The sequence below is a fragment of the Lynx canadensis genome, chromosome X (genome assembly GCF_007474595.2).
Source record: "Lynx canadensis isolate LIC74 chromosome X, mLynCan4.pri.v2, whole genome shotgun sequence".
In the NCBI taxonomy this organism is placed as follows: domain Eukaryota; kingdom Metazoa; phylum Chordata; class Mammalia; order Carnivora; family Felidae; genus Lynx; species Lynx canadensis.
Genome location: NC_044321.2, coordinates 105563545 through 105583158, shown reverse-complemented (window position 1 = coordinate 105583158; position 19614 = coordinate 105563545).

Sequence of the window (19614 nt, the reverse complement as noted above, 5' to 3'; positions counted from 1 at the left end):
TATTCTGGCACAACATTGTAATCTGGGTTTATGTGGTCTTTAAGGTTATGAAGTTGACATGCAACTGAAATACTTAATTCCTGGCTTTACCACTTACCAACTACAGGATTTTAGGGAAGTCACTTCCTTTCTTTGATTCTTGGGTTACTCATTTGTAAATGGAGACCATCACTCCTTCCTTTCAGCAGCATTGGGAAAATTAAGAAAGAATGTACATAAAACACTCTAGCACAGTACAGGCACATGCACGACTGTTATTAATGATGGGCCACACCAAACATAACATATCTTATTCTACCAGATCTTAATGGTTACTAATAATGGTTATTTGTTTATTCATACATTTCATTGTAAACACAACTAATAATCTTTATTCTATTCAATATAATCCCTAGTGAACCTAATGACCAAACTTCTGAGTGATCGAACTCCTGAAAAAGTAGTCAGTCTATCCATGACAGAAGAGAGGTTGGAAAAGTGTCAAGTACTTTCTGTCCAAAATCTTCTCCTAGAGTCAGAAACACATGCAATTCTAATAAATGCTTTTGTGCACTTGTTAATTTTCAAATATATAAAACACATTTAACATTAAACATAATAAGGAAATTCCATGATTCATTTTTAAAGCAGTAAGAAAATACATGGTCGGAAAGGCCTACACTCTCATTCCAGAAATCTGTCAATAGCAACGTCTATAAATGGAAAGGTTTGATTTTCTCATGATCACTGGATGCTTGGCACACATATTGGCTGAAGATATCTGTGAAAACCTAACCTAATTGAATATTAGTGACCACACGTTGATAGAAGAAGATAATAAATGGTGCTCTGGAGGTTCCCAGTGATCACAGCTGGGCCTGTTGGTTTTGAGAACAGGATGGGCAGGGAGCGCCTGAGTTGAATGAACCCATAGCAAGATGCACAACTGAAACTGCAGCATCGGAGCCACCTTAGACATTAGTAGCAATTCCAGGGGCTCCATTTACATATACCATGAAATGAACTCCCCCTGTAGTTATGTAGTGTGGTGGTCCCATGCAGAACAATGGAGGAAAAGGGAAGATATTCTAGATAAACAGACAGATGATACATTTTCTAGAATATGTGGCTTGTCTGGGTTAGCCTGAGCCTAGCCTGACTGTTCAAGCCAGTCCATGGCTCTGTCTGGTGGGCAGAGTTATCTGCTTAGTATGTCCGGAGTTATCAGTCCCTCTAGATTGGTCAGGGTTTCTACCTTGTAAGTGTGTCCAGAGTGTTCTATCTGTCCATCAATCTCAACCATTGGTAATACCTCTGGATTTCTTCTGTACCTTTCCTAGGCCTGTATGATATTTTTCCAGGTGGATGTTCAGCCCAAGAATGGCCGTGGATAAACCTGGAGCAGGGAAAGATTTCTTCTGGGACTCTGGCTCCTTCGGCCTTAGTAATGTCCTCTTGTCTTGGCCCCATAAAAGAACTGTCTCCAATGGGAAGCAGGGATATAAGCCAGCTTCAGAGGGAGACTTGACCCACTTCAGCATGCATTCCAGGTGGCTTGGGCAAAAGGCCTATCCCTCCCTCAATCATAGCTCCTCCCTAAATCAGCCTTTCACCTCAATACAGCCTTGCCTGCTACATGACCTCTGTGTACCCAGGACCTGCCTTCTCCAACCTTCCAGACTTTTTACAGAAAGGGCAGGTAAAGCACTTCTGCAATAGCCACAGCTATCCCTTGTAACTACAAAGGAGCATGGTTGTAGAGTTAGACTGTCTGGATTCGAGGTCCTTTTTTACCACTTACCCAGCTGTGTGACCCTGGGCGAGTTGCTTAGCCTCTCTTTAAGTCTTTGTTTCCTTGTCTATAAAATGGGGAAATAATATCACCTACTTTGTAGAGTTGTTGGTAAGATTAAAAGAGACAATCAATGTAAACTACAGCATAACCTTGGTCAAATTACTTAGCTTCTCTCTGCATCAGTTTCCTTGTCTTCAAAATGAGAAGAATAATAGTGTCTACCTGATAGGGATGTTAAGAGAATTAAATGAGTTAAAATTTTTCAAGCAGAGATTGGTACGGTGTAAGTGTTATATAGGTGTTTGGTAATTAAGACAATTAGATTCTTCTTCACTCATTCCACAAATATCTATCAATTACCTATTATGTGCCAAGCATTATTCTAGTCACTAGTGATGAAGAAATTAGCAATATCAACATGATTCTCTACTTTTGTGGAGCTCAGAGTCCAGTGAGGACTGGACTTCTTCCCTCTCCAAGCAGAGGGAAGAGGTAGTGAAAAGGTCCTGAGGTATCTTTGGAATAGAATAAGGGGAGGAGAAATTAGTGGATAATGAGGACAAAGAAGGAGACAGAGGCCTGATTATGTAGGGTCCTGGGGTCCATGTAAAGGAATTTAAGTTTTATAACAAATGCAATAGGAAACCAATTTCATAGCCCAACCACTTGTTTTAAATTTGAGGAAACCAAGGCTTAATGAGGAAAAGTAATTGTCCAGGATGACACACAAAAAAATGAGTAGCAAACATGGGATAAAGACTAACCTTCCCTTATTCCCCAGCATCATGCGTTTGATTCCCAGTCATATTGTATTTTGTGCAAGTTATATCATATCATAACATTGTTGATTCATTGAATGTAGTTTCCATAAGTGAAATTGATGACCTGAAAATGGATTTCAAGTCATTTATTCAGCAAGTCCTACTGAGCACATGCTAGTGCTCAGCCCCATGCCAGACACCAAGGATGAGTAAGTGCCACACAGTTTCTGCACAGAGAGGCACTGAAGAGCCTCCAGTCCAGCGCCTCTCCTCCCAGTGTCCTGGGAAGGGGCAGGAACTTTTGCATTAGTAGGTAGGATGTAGGAGTCTGGTGGGAGGAAACTGGAACATGGTCCTACATGCAAGCAAGCAGATGAAGTATCTATCCTTGGGATGTCAGTTTGACATGGAGAATTGATTACATGTTCCTTACCTTCTTGAGGTAACTAAAAGAAAACCACTTATTTGTAAGGGAATACCATCTCATATTGCAGAGTCCAGCTTTCTCCAAAAAGAAGTAAGTCATCAACTTACTAGCCTGGACTGCTAGGTTCTTTTAGGCTACTGCAGCCATCTCCTTGCTAACCACAGGACAGAATGCTCTACTTTTATTTTATTTTTATTAATTAATTAATTTATTTATTTATTGCTTAAAACAACAGGAATTTATTCTGAGTTATCTGGGCATTGATAGGACCTTACTCTCTGCTGTCTCTAGTCTTCTTGCCCCTCCCAGCTTTCTGATAGTCCCAGACATTCCTTGGCTTTTGGCAGAATAACTCTGCTCTGCTTTTATTTATTTATTTATTTTTTATTTTTATTTATTTTTTAAAATTTTTTTTCAACGTTTATTTATTTTTGGGACAGAGAGAGACAGAGCATGAACGGGCGAGGGGCAGAGAGAGAGGGAGACACAGAATCGGAAACAGGCTCCAGGCTCCGAGCCATCAGCCCAGAGCCCGACGCGGGGCTCGAACTCACGGACCGCGAGATCGAGACCTGGCTGAAGTCGGACGCTTAACCGACTGCGCCACCCAGGCGCCCCACTGCTCTGCTTTTATAATGCTCCACTAATTCAGTTAAGCTCATCTGGGACATCCTGTCATTCCCTTCCTGGAGCTGAAATACTCTGGTATTTCAAAAAACAAACTCTGATAAATACTTACCTATAACAAAACGTAAGTGAGTTTAGAATGTACAAGAGGGACAATTTGGCTTACAAAATTTTGGTTTGTGATATATACTCTTTTGTTGAATAATATATTTACTTTGTAAACCATTAAGAAGTTAATAAGTCAAGGAGAGAAAGACAGATACCATATGCTTTCCCTCATATGTGGATCTTGAGAAACTTAACAGAAGACCATGGGGGAGGGGAAGGGGGAAAAAGTTACAGAGAGGGAGGGAGGCAAACCATAAGAGACTCTTAAGGACTGAGAACAAACTGAGGGTTGATGGGGGGGTGGGGGAGAGGGGAAAGTGGGTGATGGGCAGGAAGGAGGGCACTTGTTGGGATGAGCATTGGGTGTTTTATGGAAAGCAATTTGACAATAAATTATATTTTAAAAAATAAAATAAATTAAAAAAAGAAGCTACAAGATTATAAAGAAGCTTAAAATTATCTGTAACCCCACAATCAAGAGATAACCACTATTAACTGTGTAGTTTTTCGACTGTCCTTTCCTATTTGTAAAAAGCAAACAATCAAGATGACATTGTATATACAAATGTGTAACTTGTTTTTGGTATCTAAAATTGTGCATGGTGTCCCAATTCATTATTCTCCAAAAACATGATTTCACTAATTTCTATGAAAGTCCAATAAAAATATATGCCATAATTTTATATAGTCTAACCTCTAGTGCAACAGTTCCCAAAATGTGAAGACATTAGTAACATTTAATTTTAAAAAGAATAATACTTTTTAAAAAGTGATCCATGGTCAAATGACTTTTCAAACTCTAGTTCAAACAGAAATTTACAAGTTTCTTTTTCATGAGGCTGATCTCAGAGCTGTATTACACCAGGGTATATTGGATTCTCTAAGGGAATATGGTATGCAACATTTCCTGTTTGTTCATGGATTCCCTTTATAGGAGCCAATCTCCTTGGACTAATGCTCTATCAAACAAACATAGTGAGATACCGCCCCAGTGTGGACATTTAGAATGCTGCAGTGCTTTACTCTTACAAATCATTCTGCCATAACCATACTTGCATAGACATCTTTGTGCACTCATCTGGCTTTCTCTCTACGAGAGATTCATCTAAAAGAAATTATTGCACCAAAAAATATATAGTTCTGATTCTGTCCCATCTAGCTTTTTTTTTTTTTGCCGGGTCTCCATGAACCCCACCTCACAAGGGACTCCTTGTGACTGAGTTTCTTTCTGCCCAACTCAAGGTCTGTCTCTTTGTAGTAATTGTGTTTGGGGGGAGGGTAGTAAATAATTGTTTTTGATTTTAGAATGACTTTATGTTTTAGGCAAAAACTGGGAAGATAGTACAGGAAGTTCCCTTATACTCAACACCCTCTTTTCCCTGTTATTAACATCTTACATTAGTATGGCACATTTGTGAACCAGTATTGATAGATAATAATTAACTAAAATCCATGCTTTTTGCATGTTACCTTTGTTTTTACCTAATATTTACGTTCAAGAATCCCATCTAGGATACCATATTACATTGACTCCCAATAACTTTTTAATGTTTATTTATTTATTTTGAGAGAGAGAGAGAACAGTGGGGAGGGGGGCCTGAGAGAGGTGAAGAGAAAATCCTAAGCAAGCTCTTTGCTGTCAGTGCAAACCGTGAGATCACGACCTGAGCTGAAACCAAGAGTCAGATGCTTAACTGAATGAGCTACCCAGGTGCCCCTGACTTCCAATAACTTCCTAGGTTCCTCTTTGTCCTGATGGTTTTTCAGACTTTCCATGTTTTTGAAGACCTTGAAAGTTAGGTATTTTCTAGAATGTCCCTCAATTTGGATTTATCTGATGTTTTTCTGACAATTAGACTGTGGTAATACATCTTTGGCAGGAAGAAACTGGAGGACAAGTACCATTCTCTTTACATCCTATCAAGGGTATACACTGTTAATAATATAACTTACCACCATTCATGTTAACCTTAATCAACTACCTTAAGATACTTTGTCAAGTTTCTCTACTATAAAGTTATTCTTTCTCTTGCTTTCCATACTGTTACTCTTTGGAGGCAAATTAGTATGAAGAGCCCAGACTTAAGGAGTAGGAGCTGTGCTCCAGATTGCAGATAATTTTCAAACAGAAGATATAGCTATTTATTTGTGCCTTCATTCTTAGAATGATTTATTTGGGTCCATATAATATGTAGGGTGTCATGGTTGTATTAAATTCAGTTTTCTCCTATTAAAAATTATTATCTATTTGGGCACATGTTCCAGGTATGATATCATACAAGCACAGTGTGGCATTGACACCTGGGAAGGGTGGGGGTTTTTTTTGTTTTTTGTTTTTTGTTTTTGTTTTGTTTTGTTTTGGAATTCAGAATCCCCCTCAAGTTTTAGAGAAAAGCAAGCCACCAAAAAGCATATGACGATGAGAGTATTCACCTCCTAGTAAAACAAACGTAACCAGTAAAGTTATTTTTTTTAAAGATTTAAAGCCTCTCAAATTGTCCTAAGACAATACAGCAAGTGAAGAAATATTTATTTAAGAAAATCCACTAAATCTTAGTAAGAAGAGTGACAATCTGTGGCACTTGAGCCATGACTCACTCCCTCCTTCCCTTCTCCTCAGCTGAGCCTGACAGGGCTCCTTCTCTCTTAAGCTCCTAGTCGAGGGACTCAGTATCTCACAGGAGGGACAGGACTCCAGCATTTATCATTCCCCATCCATATTAGTTGCAGAGGTTAAATTCCTGGTGAGTGTGACCAAAAGGAATGGTGAAGGATGCTTGCCTCCACCCAGGCCTCACTCACAGGGCAGGAACTTTACCCCAGCTATGGCTGGATAAGAATACTGGGGCTCCAGTTGTCCTTGCCATGGCTCCCCATAGGGCGGAGGTATCACATTGGGAAAGGAAAGCAGGGAAGACCAGAGACCACTGCCCTTTCCAAGGAGTCAAATCATAAAGCATAGGTGTCATTCCAAGAAAAGTGGCCCACTGTCCCCACACTCAGCTCTGGGACTGTGGCTTGCAGATTTTTGCTCAGTGGCAGAGGCAAAAATTATGAAGAAATGACTAATTTTTGGAAAACATATTTTAATATACTCCTAGAGTCGTCATAGTCCTAGAAGAAGAAAGATACGTATACGGTAATCAGGTCTCATTGCCTCACAGAGATTTATTTCTCCAGCTTTCTGGCCCCCACCTCCATCAACACACACACACACACACACACACACACACACACAGTGCAAGAGCAGCCCATCCTTTGGGAGTGAGAGTCCTTTGTGGGCTCAGTCATAGTTCGCAGTACAGTCTAGAGAGCAGTGAAGGGGTAGCAGACCTAGAGCTGGGCCACACCCCCCCATCCTGGGTTTCTCCACATTCAATCACCTCTTCTTTGCGTCTCTTCTGGTGTTTCTCGTTTTCTGCCTTATAGTTTAGGAAATGGAGCATGGCTTGTGAGGAATAAATGAGCTCATAGAAAATACCTTTAGCTTATAAGTGGCACACAGTAGGTACTTAAAAATGGAAGCCATTATTATTTTCTCTCCTACTCATTGAATTTCCTTCAGAGTGTAATTTTTATTCTAGGTAAGTGGTTCTCAATCATAATAAGACCCATTCTCTTTTGTTCTTTTTTTAAAATATACTTTATGACATCTCCATTATTATCCTGAAATGAAATTCACAGCTAATAAAACCTACACACCTACACACATGATTTCAAAAATACCAATATAATGCTCTGATGTGAAAAAGAACAAATGAAAGATAATTTATAATTATTTACATATTTTTTTTAAAATGTTTTTTTCCAACGTTTATTCATTTTTGGGACAGAGAGAGACAGAACATGAACGGGGAAGGGGCAGAGAAAGAGGGAGACACAGAATCGGAAACAGGCTCCAGGCTCCGAGCCATCAGCCCAGAGCCCGACGCGGGGCTCGAACTCACGGACCGCGAGATCATGACCTGGCTGAAGTCGGACGCTTAACCGACTGCGCCACCCAGGCGCCCCAATTATTTACATATTTATATAACATGTAAATCTCTGGAATTAACTACAGTAGGACACTTAAGATGAAGTGGTCTGTATGAAATCACCAATAAAGCACCAATTGTGAATGTAGACTGACACAGCTATGCTTTATCAGTAACTCTAATACTTTGAATATTATTGATGTTGGTAACATGAATTTCCAAAATGGAGAAAAACTTGTATAGTTCCTAGAAGAAGTACGACTCCCTCTCAATTTAAACTGCAATTGGGTTCCTGAAAAATCTGGTATCTACCATAACACTTTATGTTATGTAAAATAAATTTCCATTCTAGGCTTTGATCATTTTAACAAGCAAGTTGTTCACCTATATAAATGTCCATCAGGACATCTAAATGTCCAGTGATACACAGGAACAATTTTCATTAGGAAGACTGTCCTACAATTGTATTCCTGGATTCCACCTGCTATGTCTCAATAAGAGCCCCCACTAACTCCAAAATATTTCTTAGGGCATGATATTGTCCTGTTGAGAACCTTTGGAACCACTCATTCAAAGCTGAAATCATAAGGAAAAATGTGTGTACAAGTGCACACACATCAATTCATGTCTGTGTGTGGGTGCATAGCTTTCAGATTCTTAAGGGGGGGGTCCATTACCCAAAGAACTAAGAATGCATGAAGGGATCCTGCTACACATCTCTCTGTGTCTTCATTCCCACTATGCACACAAACAGTATAGAACTATATCACTGAATTGAACAGAATAATGTAGGTACTTCCCAGTAGCATGTGGTGGGTGTAAGGCTAGCTCAGTTGGTGGCAGAGCAGAACGTGCCTCTACAGGTGACCATGTAGTTTATTGCTTAGGAGTGCTGGCTTTTGGAGTCACGTGGCCTATTATTGTACACCTTGATATGTGAATATTTAATTCCTCTCCTTGGTGCTTCCCATCCTCCCCAATCAAATAAAAACTCTTGCTTTCATAACCAATTACAAAGCTTCAAAGGCCTATTAGAGTCAGTCCTTTGGTTAAAGTCCTTGGACTCCAAGAAACCCCTGAAATAATTCACATACATTTCTTGAGAGGAATACCACAACAGTGCTTCATCCACCTGAATGCCACCATGTTGGATGCAGGTATTCAACTTTTGAGTGATGAGCAAAAGCAAAGAGCAAGGTTCTTAGGGCTGGGACACAGAATAATGAGTATCTGGAGACTGTGTTGGGAGGCAGCACAAAAATGTTGGGAGAATGGGATGAATGTGCTGACGAGAGAGAGAAGGGGAAAGATACAAAAAGGAATTTTCAACCATTTACACCAACCTGTTCTAATCAATTTAAAAAATCCAGTCACTTAGGCTTCAAATATTAGAGTGGTAATATATCCTAGCAGTTAAAATAGCAAGCTGTGCACTCAGCTGGTGACCTCTTTGTGCTTCAGCTTCTCCTTTTATGCAATGGAGAGGGTGATAATACTTACCTCATAGTGTTATTGAGAAAATTAAGGCATGTAAAGGACTTAGAACAGTGCCTGATGCATAACATGCATTTGATAAACATTAGCTTTTAATTGTACCTACTATGCACACGATCCTGGAATACTATGTGTACCTTGGTTTGAGAGAAGGAAGAACCTGAGGATACTGGTCTCATCCATCCCCTTTGAGAGGGGTTATGGTTGACACCTTATTTTTAACATTCAACAGGTACTTTGTGCCAAATACCACTCCAGGTTCTGTAGAGGATATAAAGATGAACAAGCTAGATCCATGGCTTCAATTACTACTTACATGCTAACAACTTCCAAATCTATAGCTCCAACTCAAACATCTCTTCTGAGCTCCATACATATCAATTTACTCTTGCTGAGCCTCTCCACCCAAAATGCCAATGTGTACCTCCATATCACTATATCAAAAAAGAAAACTCACTTCCATACACTTCCCCCAAACTGTCTCTTTTATGTACTTTGTTGAAATTAGTGGCACTATTGTTCACCCAGTCACCCAAGCTAGATACCTAGGAAACATTCCTGGGACCTTGTTCACTCCCCACATCTCATCAAACACTAAAGCAATCAATTCTACCTACTAGATACCCCTTAAATACATCCACATCTCTCAATACTTCCTGCAACTACCTTAGGACAATACACCATATCACTTGTCTGGATGACTCAAACAGTAATACTCTTGCTCCCAGTCCCTCCAACACATTCTCCAGTGAACAGGTGCAATGAACTTTTTAAAAATATCACATCACCCCCTACACATACACACACACACACACACACACACACACACACACACACACACTTAAAAACCCTCTATGGGACAAAATACAAATTCCTTAACCTGGCCAACAAAATCTTCATCTCTCTCTCTCAAGTTCCATCTCACCATGACCTACCCCACTGTCCTGGCACCTTCATTCCTAAATGCTTTGGCCAGACTGCTCTTCCTTCATTTATTCCAAGATGTCGAGCTTTTTCCAGCCTCAAGACATTCACCATGCTGTTTTTCTCACTCCCACAACTTATTTTTACTAGTCATTCAAGTTTCAGATAAAAGAGCACATCATGAAGAAGTTCTTCCCTGACCCCGTAGATTAGGTAAGACACACACATACACACACACACCCTGGTCAAATGGTTTTACTCTCTAACACTTATTATTCATGTTTAATGTCTGTCTTCCTTAGTCGGCTATAACCACACTAGGGCAAAGCCATACTTTCCTTAGTCACCATTGCACCAAATACCTAGTACAGTGCAAGCACATAGTAGATACTCAATAAAAATTTAGGGCGAGGAAGGAAGGAAGGGAGGAAAGGAAAGATGGAGGGAGGAAAAGAGGGGATGGAGCAAAGGCATTATAGGAGGCAGGAAATAAATACAATATGTTCCCTGACCTTAGGGAGCTCCTAGATCAGAGCAAGCAGATAATTCCATACAAGGATATAAGTGTTATGGCAGAAGTGTGCACAAAGTGCTAGAACTCAGAACAAGAAGCTACCCTGTCTGGGAAACAAGAAATGCTTCACAAAGGAGATAACATTTGGGCTGACTTTTTTCTGAGAGCTTTGTTGTGACATAGTTCACATAATATATAATTCACATATTAAAATATAAAATTCAATGGTTTTTAGTATATTCACAGAATTGTGCAACCATCACCAACAATTTTGGAACATTTCCATAATCCCGAAAAGAAACTTCATACCCACTAACAATCACTCCCATTGCCCCCTCCCCCCAGGTCTTGGCAACCACTAAACTAATCTACTTGCTATGTCTATAGATTTACCTATTCTGGACATTTCATATAAATTGAGTCATACAATATGTGGTCTTTTGTGCCTGGCTTCTTACACTCAGCGTAATATTTTCATTGTCCATCCATGTTGTAGTGTGTATCAGTATTTCATACCTTTTTAGAGCTGAATAATATTGCACTGTATGGATTTATCAGATTTTATTGATCTATTTATCAGTTGGTGGACATTTTTGTTTCCTCTTTTTGGCTATTATAAAAAACCTGATATCAATATTTGTGTATAAGTTTTTGTGTGAACATATATTTTCAATCTTCTTGGTATATACCCATGAAACTGTTGGGTTATATAGAAACACTATGTTTAACATTTTGAAGAACTTCCAAACTTTTCTAAAGAAGCATCACCATTTTACATTTCAATCATCAACGTATGAGGGTTCCAATTTCTCCACATCTTTGACAACACTTGCTATTATCTGTCCTTTTGATCATAGCCATCCTGGTAGATGTGAAGTGGCATCTCATTGTGGTTTTGATTTGCATTTCCCTGATGGCTAATGATGTTGAACATATTTCATGAACTTATTGGCCATTTATATATTCTATTTGAACTAATGTATACGTGCTCAATTTTTAGTTAGGTTATTTTGATTTTTATTGAGTTATAAGTGTACTTCAATTTATTCTGTATGCAAGTCCCTTATCAGATACATAATTTTCAACATTTTCTCCCATTCTATGTGTTGTCTCTACTCTTTTTTGAAAATGTCATTTGAACCACAAAAGTTTTTAACTTTGATGAAGTGCAATTTGTTTTTCTTTTGTTATTTGTGCTTTAGGTGTCATATCTAAAAAAAAATTGACTAATCCAAGGTCACAAAGATTTAAGGTCATGAAGAGCACTCTTCTGAAAATTTCAACCATTTCTTAAGCTGGTCCCTTTAATGTCCACATTCCACCCAACTGTCTTTTCTTGACTACAAAATTCTATCCAACACTTTCTGGGTTCCTTAAATGATCAGGTATTGCCTTGGGGGTGACAATGAAAATAGCCTCTCTAATTCCCTGCTTTGCATTGATCAAGAGGCAGGCAGTTGGTTCTATAGACACCAGCAATGTGGTGGGATTGATTCTCCCATTACTTACATCTAGCTCACCAGTGTCTACACACCTTACAGGGCTGTTGAGAGCATTTAATGAGATAATAAGAGAGCTTCCCTGACCACCCTATCCAATGTAGCTGCCACCCAATTCTCCCTATACTACCCTGTTTTATTTATTTTACAACAGAATTATTATCTGTCATCTTATTTGTTTTCATATTTGCAGTTGTATTCTCCATATAAGACTTCTAAGACTCCATTTAAAAGCAGGCATCAAGCTTTTCTTGTTCATCGCCATATCCCTAGTCTCTATAACATTGTCTTATGTATAGTAGGTTTTCAATAAACATTTGTTCAATGAATAAATAAATGAGTTTACATATATAGTAGCTATCACAGTGCCTAGCACAAAACTGATGCTCCATAATTACCAGCTGCTGCTGCCATTGTCATTATTGTCATTATTATCATCATTACTATAAGACCCAAGCTACATCTATAAAATGGGACTTTGTTATATTCCTCACTTGCTGTGAGCATACTGGATTCACTCCAAGAATAAATAGTATGTAGACCCACTACCTACTTGGGTGACCTTGGGAAAGTCACATTTCTTTCCTTCCCAGAGCCTCAGGTTCATTCATATATGTATATGGCAGTATTATATAGTGGTTCTATACACAGATTCTGGAGCTAATGTCTGAGTTTACTACCAGGCTTTGTCTTTTACTAGCATTGTGACCTTGGAGAAGTTACTCATCCACCTTACTCTAAATGCTCTCATCTGTAAAATGAAGATAATAATAGTGGCTAACACCACAGGGTGGTTGTGAGGATTAAATGAGATGGTACAATACAATGCTTAGCACAGTACCCAGCACAGAAACAACATTCAAATAATAACTATGACTGAAAACATCAGTCTCTGGCAAATCTTATTAAAAAGCCCTCATATAAATGATGCTAATTCAGGCCAGTAGGTGGAAAACTGTCAACTCTCAAATACCACTCTTGGTTTAGATATTCAGGGGTGTCTTTGCAGTAGACAGTGCCCTCAGCCATTTGATCACCACCTCCTGCTTTTCCACTTCTTCCCACTGTCAGGGTATCATGATTTGTGCCAAACCAAAATGGCAGGGTAAATCAAAAGTCACATCTTCCATTCTGATGCATATCCCACATCCATGAACTTTCTTCAATCAAAATATCATGAGATGTGTGTGTCTCTAAATCCCAAGATAAATCATGTAGGCACTGTTGCTGCCCAAGATTATCTGCAAACATGTTCACCTCCATCAGAGGAAATAATTAAAATCTCATGTAGTCCCTTATAGCAATATTCTCTTGCACTTGATTCAGTTGGATGACCATAATTATAATTCCTTACATTTGTAAGTTTGATAGCTTTCAAAGAAATATCACATTAGTCACTTGGAAGGATACAACCAACTGCAAAATGCAGAGGGTTGGAGTATTCAGTCACTTTGAAACTGAATAAACTGATGTCTCAGACTTCTTGACTTCTTTCTTTTAATGTTTTATTATTTTTTAAATATAATTTATTGTCAAATTGGCTAACATATAGTGTGTAAAGTGTGCTCTTGGTTTTTGGGTTAGATTCCCATGGTTCATCATTTATATACAGCACCCAGTGCTCGTCCCAACAAGTGCCTTCCTCAATGCCCATCACCCATTTCCCCTCTCCCCCATCCCCCAATCTACCCTCAGTTTGTTCTCTGTATTTAAGACTCTCTTACAGTTTGCCTCCCTCCCTCTCTGTAACTATATTTTCCCCTTCCCTTCCCTCATGGTCTTCTGTTAAGTTTCTCAAGATCCACATATGAGTGAAAACACATGATATCTGTCCTTCTCTGACTGACTTATTTCACTCAGCATAATACCTTCCAGTTCCATCCATGTTGCTGCAAATGGCATGATTTCATTCTTTCTCATTGCCAAGTAGTATTCCATTGTATATATAAACCATATCTTCTTTATCCATTCATCAGTTGATGGACATTTAGGCTCTTTCCATAATTTGGTTATTGTTGAAAGTGCTGCTATAAACATTGGGGTACATGTGCCCCTATGCATCAGCACTCCTGTATCTTTTGGATAAATTCCTAGTAGTGCTATTGCTAGGTTGTAGAGTAGTTTTATTTTTAATTTTTTGAGGAACCTCCACACTGTTTTCCAGAGCAGCTGCACCAGTTTGCATTCCCACCAAGAGTGCAAAAGGGTTCCTGCTTCTCCACATCCTTGTCAGTATCTGTAGTTTCCTGAGTTGTTCATTTTAGCCACTCTGGTGTGAGGTGGTATCTCAGTGTGGTTTTGATTTGTATTTCCCTGATGAGTGACGTTGAGCATCTTTTCATGTTTCAGACCTCCTGACTTCTAGTCTGGAGAATTTCTATTTGGTACCCTGATTCCCCAGGGAAGACTAAATTATTTACTCCTCTCAATGGCTCAAAAGTGGTCTCTTCTTCATCTTGTAACAAAATCTCCCCCACTTTTCCACCTATCAAATTTTAATCACTTTCTGAGTAATCCATATCTGGCCCAAAGTGTGGGTGACCCTGCTGAATTATTGATTCTCACATTCCTTTCCCTCATCACCTCTGCATGCAAACTGTACTCCATCTGTCTCTGTCTTGGTCTTTCCCAGTTTGATCCATTTGTCAATTTTCAATCTTTACTTATCATTTCCCACCCAGGTGCTTAATATAAGCTGCCAGTACATTTCCATCTTGTCCATCTCAGCCTCTGAATCTACCATGTAAAAGGTCCTATTTCTCTATTCCAATTTCTGTTAATGGCCTTAACAACACTTAATGGGAACAGAAAAGGATTTCACCTTTCAAAAGGTGTCAATCAACTTTCAACAAGTTCCCCATTAATTCTGACTGTGTTTCCAAGGATTAATCGAGCAAGACTGCTGATGTCCACTACCCTGGGGCTGCTTCATGATGTTTAATGTTCTGCTAGATTCTTTCTGTTGTCTGAAGGCCATTTGTAGTCTGGCAAGCTATACTTAATCAAAATCAGTCTGTTTGACAAATGGTCTTAGGAGGCCAGTTATCTCCCAAGAACATTAGCTGTCCTCTTACAATTGAGTGGAACCCCAGAGCTACCAAACTTCCCACCTTTTTCTCACAAAGCCTAGATCAGATTTCCTAAGCTCAGGAGTTTGCACATATTCCCAAGTGCTAGGCCATGGTTCTGCTGTGTTTGAGGAGTTGAAGCAAGGAAAGGTGCTCAAAATGCAGTGCTGAATTGCGTTGGTGGTGGGAGGCTGGGAATGGAGCCTTACAAAGGAGCCTTTTGGTTTTTGCAAAAAGGTTCCAGGACAAGACAAACAAGAGCTCTAAAGAGTTGTTCATAGGTGCTGCAAGTGACTTGCATGACATTCTGGACACATGTTCTTTATCCATCATCCCAACTCTTGCCCACTATACAACTGGTTCCAGCAGACTTATACAGGACAGCAGGAAGAAAGTGGATATCACTGAAGGGAGAGTGAATTCAATTGTTTTGTCAGACCTCTTGCAAGTCCATGGAGAGACAAAGTTGAATGCAAACACAAACTGTGCCCTGAAGCACCGTAGTCAAGTCAAGGAGACAGAAAAGTAATTACATTGGAGGACAGTGGGGAAATAACTATTAAGGGGGAAATACAGGATGCTATGGGAACAAAAAAGGTGTATGTGGGAGATCAAGGAGGATCTCTTTGGAAAAGTAACACCCAATGCTCTGAAGGATGTGAAAGAAGTAGACCAGTGAGTGAAGGCAGGTGGGAAAGAAGAATGTTCCAAACATTGAGAACAGTAAGTGCATACAGCCAGGGTGGGGAAAGAGAGAGAGATAAAGAGACAGAGAAACAGAGAAAGAGAAAGAAACAGAAAGAGAGAAAGAGAAAGCATGCTTGGTACAACATCACTGAGAGTCAGTGAAGGTAAAAAATGAGGTTGGCATAGTGTGCAGGGACTAGACCACAGAATTCCACTTGCATAGGTTGTGCAGGGAAATTGGCTGGGATTTGAATAGCCCTACAATTTCTGTTGTCTTCTATATATATGGCATTAGTATGAGGTATCTCAGGGCTGTAAGAAGTGAAAGAAATTTAAGATTTTGTCCTTGTTTTTTTAAGGTATTCAGGGTTCATTTGTAGTTTAGAGTCCAGACTTGAGAAAGACTTCAGAAGCCCTCAAGACATAGTTGCAGGGATCTGGTATGTCTGTAAAGCCTATATGTTTATGTAGTAGCTGAGGTAGTGAACCTTAAGGAGTAAGCAAAGGCTTAGGGAAAGGAGGGAGCCTTATTCAGAGACTCACATTCCATTAGTTCCCTCATACCAGCCCCTTGGCCTTAGACCACTGTCTCCTTTGGCGTTAGCTACATACCTCCAGCAAGTCAGCTAGGGTCCGTGTCAACACTGTGAGGCAGACACCGACCTTCAACAGCTTCTAATGTTCTGAGCTTCAGTATAATTATCTATAAAATAGGCACAGGTGGAAGTATAGTTGGCTTCAGTCACCCTAAAAGTTCCTTCCAGGGAAACTTTCTATACCCTGCTCCCCAAGCACCTCATATTGCTCCTCATGGTGGTAATCAGCATAATCAGCATTAATTCTATCCTTCCATGTACACTGTTGTATTTCCCCTATGCAAAGGTAGTTTATACAACAAGTCCCCTTGAATCTGGGCTGGTCTGTGGCTGCTGTGACCAACCAAATAAGGTAGAAGTGCCATTACTCCAGTTCCAAGCCTAGCCTTTAAAAGAACTGGCAATATCTATTTCCTGCCCTTGAAATGATCCTTCTGTGAACCTAGATACCATGTTGTGAGAAATCCAACCAAAAGGGAGAGGCCACATGTAGGTGTACTAGTCAGCATCCCCTGCTGAGCTCCCAGCTGAAATCTATCATCAGCTGACAACCATGGGAGTGAGCCATTCTGGATGTTCAGCGCAGTCGGGCCTTCAAATAACTATAGTCCCAGCTGTCGTCTGATTGCATGAGACACCAAATGAGAACTTTCCAGAAGAGCCCATTCAATCAACAGAACCATGAGAGTTAATAATAAATTGTTGGTGCCAACCATTAACTTTTGTTGTTATTTGTTAGGCAGAAATAGATAAATCTCAGGCCTTTGCTATTGGGTAAATACAGGGCTCAGCAAACTTCTTCTATAAAAGGTCAGATAGCAAATATTTTTGGCTTTGCTGACCATTCATCTCTGTCACAACTATTCAATTCTATATTGTAATGAGAAAGCAGCCAGAGACAAATAGACATGACTATGTCCTGATAAATTTTTATTTACAAAATCAGGTAGAGAGCTGAGGCCTTTGCCGTGATTTCCAACCCCTGGGCTAGCTGGATAAAACAATAATCACAGAGTAAGAAAGACTGATAAGTAGGTATGCCTTTCCAGTAATATTAATCATTTAGCAAAAGTTTTCTGGAAATATGAAGCTTTGACCCAGTGTTTCCCAAAGTGGATTTTGTAAGATAGGCTTTAAGGGAGGGAAATGTGTTGTTGTCAAATAATTTTTTAAAGCTCTGGATTAAGTTATATAAGATTTTATGCTGTCAGATTCCTCAGAGCCTTTACAAGCTTATCTCAAAGAAGTACACTGCTAGAATTTCAGATTCAGTGCTAGCCTGCTGGGGGAGAAGCTTTAAAATGAGAGAATTTGGGGTGTCAGTTCTTCCTCTGTGTAAAATCCTTCCCATTTCCTGGAGCTGCTGCTATTTATCCATCTTCATTCACCTTCTCTTACTGTTCTTCTTCAGGGTTACTTTTTCCATAGCACCCTAGCTCCATCAATAATATGCTCGTTGTTGTTGGCACTTACCCTCTCCTGGCCTTTGCTTCCCTGTTATGTAAAGGTAAAAATTCTTGCAACAATTGCAATCCAAACCCCCATTCCAAGTTTATGGAACATTCCTAGCAAAGTTAAGAGTTAGAGTAAAAGCTGTAACAAGGCAGTGTGCCTGTTCTGCTCAAGAAACATCAAGGAGGCCAGTGTGACTGGAGCAAAATAAGTAAAGGGGAGAATAGTAGGAAATAAAGTTAGAGAAGTAACCAGGAGCCAGATCTTACAGAACCCTATAGACTACTATAAGTACTTCATCTATAGTTCTGAATGAAATAGGAGTCATTGTGAGGTTTGCAACAGAGGAGAAGCATAATTTAATTTAGGATTTAAAAGCTTCACCCTGTATGCACCAAAATACAGAACCTCAAAAAAAATGAAACAAAAATAGGCAGAGCTGAAAAGAGAAATACACAAATCCTTACTATAGTCGAGGAACTTCAACACCCTCCTCTCAACAACTGGCACAATTAATAGACAATCATCAAGGATATAAAATATCTGAATATGCAATTAACCATCATATTCTAATTGACATGTATGGAACGCTTAACCCAACAACAGCAGAATGCACTTCTTTTTCAAAAGCCTATGGAACATTCACTAAGATAGACCATATTCTGGTACATAAAACAAGCCTCAATAAATTTAAAATAATTGAAATCATACAGGCTGTGTTCACTGACCAAATGGAATTAAACCAGAAATCAAAAAGATTAAGATAACAAATACCCAAACACTTGGAAACTAAACATGACTTATAAATAATCCATTGGTCAAAGAGGAAGTCTAATAGGCAATTTAAAAATACTTTGAACTAACAAAAATGAAAATAAAAATTTGTGGTAAGTATCTAAAGCAGTGCTGAGGAAGACATTTCTAACAGTAACTGCTTACATTAGAAATGAGGAAATATTGCAAGTTAATAATCTAAATTCATACCTCAAGAAACAAGGTGAACAAAATAAATCAAAAGCAAGGAGAAGGAAGTAAATAATAAAGACAAGAACAGAAATCAATGAAACTGAATTCAAGAAAACAATAGAAAAAAATCAATGAAACAAAAAGCTAGTTCTTTGAAAAGACCAATAAAATTGACAAACCATTAGCAAGACTGACAAAGAAAAAAAGAAAAGACACAAATTACCAATATCAAGAATAAAACAGAGGATAACATTATAGTCCCTGCCAATATCAAAAGAGAATAAGGAAATACTACAAAGGACTCTATACACTAAATACTTTATACTCTTTATATTTTATATACTTTTTAATATTTTATACCTTATAGAATATAAAATAAATTTACACCCTATTTTTGACAACTTAGATAAAATAGATTAACTCCTCAAAAAACACAAACTATCAGAACTCAATCAAGTTAAAATAAGCAATCTGAATATACCTATAATTATCAATTGAACTGAATTTGTAATTAAAACTTCCCACAAAAAAATCTACTAAACATTTTTAAAACATTAACACCGATTTTAAACAATCTCTTCCCAAAAATAGAAGGGGAAAGAATCCTTACCAACTCATTTTATGAAACCAAGATTACCCTGACAGCAAAAAACAGATAAAAACAGTACAAGAAAGAAAAAGAAAGAAAGAAAGAAAGAAAGAAAGAAAGAAAGAAAACTAAAGAACATCTCTAATGAACTTAG